The following is a 6,459-nucleotide window of genomic DNA, read 5'->3' on the forward strand; positions in this document are numbered from 1 at the left end:
GCATTCGGACACGAAGTGTGGTGCGAGGTTATTTTTAACAATCGCTGTAGATTTTGTCCTGTCTGTTGACTTCTTTGCGGCGACCTTGGAGTCAAGATACACTGCGGCATTCAGTTTTACCGTACAGTCAAGAGAACTGAAGGGCCGATGATACTTGAAAACTTTATAAACTGTTGTTAGCTCTGCAGCAGTAACGAACAATTCTTCCTGGCTATCTTCCTTAATCATGGTTGTAGAAATAGGCTTTGATGTAGATGCTGCCGCGAAACTATTTCTATGATTCTTCATAGAAATTTGATGCCTCACGCCTGGCTTACCTCCATGGATTACTGAGATGAAACAGCTACAAATCTCACACATCCGTACGTCCTTTCTTGAAAAAAGACCGCTCTTTTGAGTAAACGTACGAAAGCTGACACTTCCTCTTTCCATCATTAGGCATTTTCGTAAGCTATGACAAGTTTATTAGATGATAAACAGTCGAAAATAACACTTTAGTCATCGATGTGCACGTCACTATACACTTCACGCCCTATATGCCCGCAGTAAACACTTCAGACATTACTAACTTGCATTCGCTGTTCCTTTACGTTTAGAAAGAATCTTTCTAGCTGATCGCTATTCAAATGGGAACTGCCCGATTCTTTCGCGTGACGTTGCATAAACAGTTCCAGCCTCGTATTGCTGGAGAAATCTGGTATTTTCTCGAATGGTGGTGCTAGATCTACAAGGTGCTTGCACCGTCGATACAGGATACGCAACATGCAATGTCATCTGTGAGACGACCTTGCCAACATAAACTTGTTGACGAAAATGAAACTTCCTGAGGCAGCATTTACATGTTGCGCTAACAAGGAGTTACTTCAGTGCTTGAGCAAAGCTCGTAACGCTATTTTGCAAAATCGGGACAAAATCGGCTTTTATTGGGATGTGGGGACAGGAAGGTCTATTATGGTGATGGTCCCGATATATCGGGACGGATGACAGCCGTGGGTGCAGTACTGTAACTGCTGTGCAGCGAACATTGTTGCGACTTCCTCTGACGGGCAACAGAGAGAGGCGCGCCGTCAGTGGTAACCTCAACAACACTACCAACGGTCGATGCAGGACTCTCTATACAAAATTTCTATTGATAATCCGTCTGTGGAAGCTCCGAGAAGAACGAACGATGCTGCCCCATATAATTCGTCTTCGTAATATGCGCGCAGCACTTGGCGTAATGGTATAGAACTGCCATTGGGTACACAACTCGAACATCACTGTTTGCATAGCCAGCAGTTTAGAGAGCCGTCGTTATACTTTTGACGTGATAAGGCCGAGGGCTGTACTTTACCTATGAGGTGTTCGCGACATTACATTTGAACAAAAAAATTGTAGTGCTGTATGTTGCTCCACCTCAATCCATAGTCTGTTTGACTGTTGTTCTCCCCATACCTTTCACTCACTGAAATCATTTAGTCATAGCTTGCTGAGAAACCGGCACGCCACCACTGGTCAGCCACCACGAGAGATGAACTCTGGTGTAGAACTGAAGAGGCATGGAATGACATACACGCAACTGTCTTCAAGCTCAGTTCAACGCGATGCCCAACCGGGTTAGATCTATAATTGCTGCTATAGATGACAACTGTGTGTAAAAGTTTCGTACTCTGTATATCCACAAATCACTTAAAAATTTAACCCTTTATTCATCTCGCTATTCTTCATGCGCACAATAAAATTTTGTTATGTCCATCTTTCCATGAGCTGCATCTTTCTTCGTTTGTTAGCCAGACGATATCTTCTAAGAAACTCATATCATTTTTTTCTTTCTGCTTGTTTATTTCTTATTAAAGATTCATTCGGCGCTGTATCACGCCCTTTAAAAACATCGACTACTCTCTTTTGAGTGATGTAGGTGACTCATATTTTAATGTTAGGAATTATTTGGAGAGCGTTCGCAATGTGAGGAATTAAGAACTTTCTGTTGTTAATGGTATTTGACTCACTTTTTACAGACGATCGTGGTTTTCGATTGGTCCACTGCCTAGAAAACCATATGTGATATTATAAGTTTTATAGTTTAAATAACAACCGCCCCAAAGTATAAATTTTTCGAACTTATTTAAAGCAAAATTTTATTACAAATTAGTCTTCAGATGTCTGTTACAGATTTCCTTGCTTTCTTGCTGGAACGTCTTTTTCTATTCGTTACTGGACTTGTGCCATACGATAAACTGAAAGTTTTTCGCGCAAACTTTCGTAAACTGAAGAGAGACCTTTTTCATGTATTTGACCTTCACAGAAACATCCATGCCTGATTTTAAAGATAATAAAGCATGACTTATTTCGAAAACTAATGTATTTTATACTTCCGTGTGTGTAATTCGTCGTTAAATTCTGTTATGCATTTTAATGTGAACACATTTTTGCACATGCACTATTTTAGTGCTGTTAAATTCTCTGGAAACTGCTTTAACACACACAACTGGATGTTGTATGGCAACATACACGCTCCTCAGTTACAAAATGTGTCCCACCTTAACATCAGTAACAGAAACATTAGTCTCAAGAAAGTTAGAGGAATAAAAATATTAATTTACAAATGCTGCGTAGAGAGTGTGGGCACAGTAAAATATGCCTTCGCTAGAGTGATGAAATTAATTAAAGGTCGAAAGCAAAATAAAAATTGTGTTCAGTAAATACGAATACGGCATTCTACTGAATGGCCAAAATAACACAAACAAATTCGTCTGCGCACGACAGTTCACGGTATCAATGTATTCCCAAAATCCGAAAATGCAATTTTTCAGGAGGTTGTATCTGGGATTCTATTGATCACAGACATAAACGGTCAAGTGTTTTGGACAGCCTTTCTCAAGCGATCATTTGTATACCTATCGGGAGAATGGCATACAGTAGATATCCTAGGCTGGAAATTAGGTTGCTTATAAAAGCGCCATTTGTTCACGGGCGGATCCTGAGAAAACTTCGAGAAACCACGATTTTTGGGTACGAAAAATTGCAATTGTGGGACTGGCCAATTCTGCAGTTTCTATTCATGGTAGATCGTCGGAATTTTTACCAATTGTTCTTCAGATGATGTTCTCGAGGAACACTGAAACTTTTTCGATATTTTTATTCAATAGCGAGATCCAGAGGTCAAAGTTACCATGCTAATGCACCTAAAATGTGCACGTAATTTCCAGTCAGAGGCATAAATGTTGTTTTAACTGACATAGTGAACAGTCGCCAAAGGGATCTATGGTCATCACAAGGGTTCTGTGGCCACCAAACTATGTTTTCAGTCACAATGTTTTCACCAACAAAACTTTATGACGTTCTGTCTCCGTATAATGGGCGCTTCAAGCCTATATAAGTATACCCAAAGTGGTACAGTAGCGACAAAAAGCGGTGAAAAGCATCTTAATAAGTATGAAAAGAAAAAAATGACTGTCTAAATTGTGTCAAACTGAAAATACTGCATGTTCAATAAAATATTTCCAACAACACCCTCTACTCTTTTAAAATAAAACTCGTGAGCAGGGAGTTTTCGATGACTTGCGATCGATGAGCAATGTAAAGCGAACGATATTGTGTTGACTTATTCCTTGTTTACATGTGTCAAACCATATAAATCTGTCGAAGTATATAACCACACAGGCAAAACTTTGCTGACCTATAGAATTCGTTTTAAGTAAGCAGGACAACAGGTTGTGGCAGGAAAAATAAGGGTACCAGCGGAAAAATTGTCCTCTCTGATCACAGAAAATATGAATATTTTCCTCTATAAAAGACTGACAGAAAAGTGGGGAATCAGCTGCCTCAGTCCTCATCCGCTTCCTCACCAAACAGTTCGGCAAGCAAACATACTCGCGCTTTTTAGTCCTGAAAGAGATTAGCAGAAAGACAGTGACGGTGGAAGAGAGAGGAGACAATGCCAGTTAGAGAGAACGAGAGAGAAGAGAGCGATGATGGGAGGCAGAGAGTGGCAGTGAAAGACGTGAGCGTGGGCGGGCTGCCGAGGTATGGTGGAGACAGAGGCGTTGGGATATAGTTAAATCAATAGGAGAAAAAGAGACAGTGGCAAAGGGACGTTTACAGACAGCGGCAGTGAGAGGTACATACTGAATATCAAGGCTTAACCACAAAGAGAGATTGTGTAAAAGGATTTAGAATGTTACGTGTTACAAGAGAGCGAATAAGTTTGCATGTCAAAAGTTTTGGTAAGGAAGGTGCATGAATGACCATTTTTCCGCAGATATTACATATAAACTAAGAAAGGTTTATATGCGTAAACTATATAGTTAGCTCTTAAATGTGATCAACTGTGAACAGATAAAGTATTTATACGCTGAATGGAACCACCCATGAACATGGACATAGAGGACCAATGCTTTGTGAAGTACAAGACCACACTGAGACAACTTTATTTCCTTTTTGTTGTTCCAGTGATAAAACTGAGTATAAACATTAAATACAAAGTTGCTTTCTGTTATATATAAATGTATTATAATGTTTTCTAAATAATGTTTGTGCATTAAATAGAATCAGCATTGACCACGAGCTTCAGATGACCGAGACGGTGTACAGTACAAAAAGACACAAATATTTTTGTTACAGTTATAAAACTGAGTTTGAACATCGAATCTAAAGTTTTTCCTACATTATAAATAGTAATATGAAATAGTTTAATGACTGACGAGTTTTAATGTAAGAAGTAAGGTGAAATGTTTTTATACTCGTATATCAGGTTGTGAAAATCACGTACGTGAATTTTACCGTGTAACGTCAAATGAAGAAAAAAAATCTCTTGTAAAGTGTTTTTAACGAAAAAGTTTTCTTTTATCTTAGTGCCCAAAACTAGAAACAAGTAGAAAACGAGGTCCCAGCAGGAAAGCAAGGAAACCTGTAACAGACATCTGAAGATGGATTTGTAGTAAATACGAAATCGGTAACGGTTCGCTTTAAATTACCTTTGTGGCTGATTGCTGTTTAAATTGTGAACCCTACGGTTCACAATATGTCTACTTTTGACAAAATTTCAGTTGTGGTATACACGTAACGTATGTCGAGCGTGATGGGTATATCTGTAGAACGTAAATTAAAACTATAAGAAACACAACAGATGGGTCAATTCCCGCACTTTTAGTTAAATCCGAAACAGCATCTCATTATGTACGAATTCATGCTATGACTGTATAAGTCTGCAAAAAGCAGGTCAACGGATTAGTTTTCAATTTTAGTAATCACTGAATAATTTTGCCAATAATTCAAAGGAAAGAGAATAACCAGAGTTACCACTGTACTTGTGCTGCAAGAGAAAAGGCCTCATTTATCACGTCTGCAGTGCTACCGGGCTTCCGCTGACCTTGGTGGAACTCGGGCGATAGGTACACATTGAGGACATAAGATTTTGCGGGACAAAACGCCTGTGTGAAGAGATGGAACAAGGAATAAAGTTCACAGCCTAATGTCTTGTTGACGTCAAGGACATTGGAGATGGAAGCATCCAATAGTTCATCATCATCATATCCAGTTTTGATTTAGGCATCAGGGCCCGTTCCAATTTCAAGTAGAACGCATGTGATCTTTCCATCTCTTCTTAGTCGCTCAATATTAATTTCCCTTTGAGGTGTATATTTGTATATTGATTTAGGTTTTCATTCTTCTGATATGCTTTGAATGTGTTCATGCTATTTCTTTCGGTCTGATAATCTGGAATATTTCCTTACATATCAGTTTTTTGAGCCTGTGCTTTCACTATACCAGTGAATTTTTACACCTAAAACTTAATCTTTATCTATTGTGCAAGGCATTCGTGGACGGAACCTGAGAAGAAAACTACAGGTATCTTTCTTTTTAGGCCACATTTTCTCCAATTTGCCTTGTTATGTTCATCGAAATAAAATATTCTTAACGCACAAATGAGAGAAAATGCATTCCACCATAAACAGGCTACAATTTTCTGATAAAAATTATACAAAAACATAAGATTGTAAATTGTAATGAATATTTCATATTTTTTGAGCTGATATTATATACTTAAAAATTATTTAATTTTCATTTCTTGGTATCAGGTAGGATCTAGCTAAATCAAATTTTATAAAGTTCGTAATTTATAAAAAAAATTTATCTGTAAAATTGTTGGAAATTTCATAGTATGATGACACTTAAAATTTCGAGACTGTCCCTTTTTTATTGATGAAAACCCCATCACTTGCTATTGACAATTTTACTGAGTCGAGTAGCGGTTTCGGTCTATCAAAACGTAAGTGCCAATATCATAAAAAGTGTACAACTCAGTACATTACAAGTATTGGCACGCTTTAAAATTAAGAGGATTTATGTTCAGACATATTCGCAAAATCCAAATTGTGATTTACTAACAAAAGGCTAAATATAATTTTTAGATTTAATAAAAGCGTAAAGTGAAACTTCCTGGCTGATTAAAACTGTGTGCCGGACCGGGACTCGAAC

The sequence above is a fragment of the Schistocerca cancellata genome, chromosome 2 (genome assembly GCF_023864275.1).
Source record: "Schistocerca cancellata isolate TAMUIC-IGC-003103 chromosome 2, iqSchCanc2.1, whole genome shotgun sequence".
Classification (NCBI taxonomy): domain Eukaryota; kingdom Metazoa; phylum Arthropoda; class Insecta; order Orthoptera; family Acrididae; genus Schistocerca; species Schistocerca cancellata.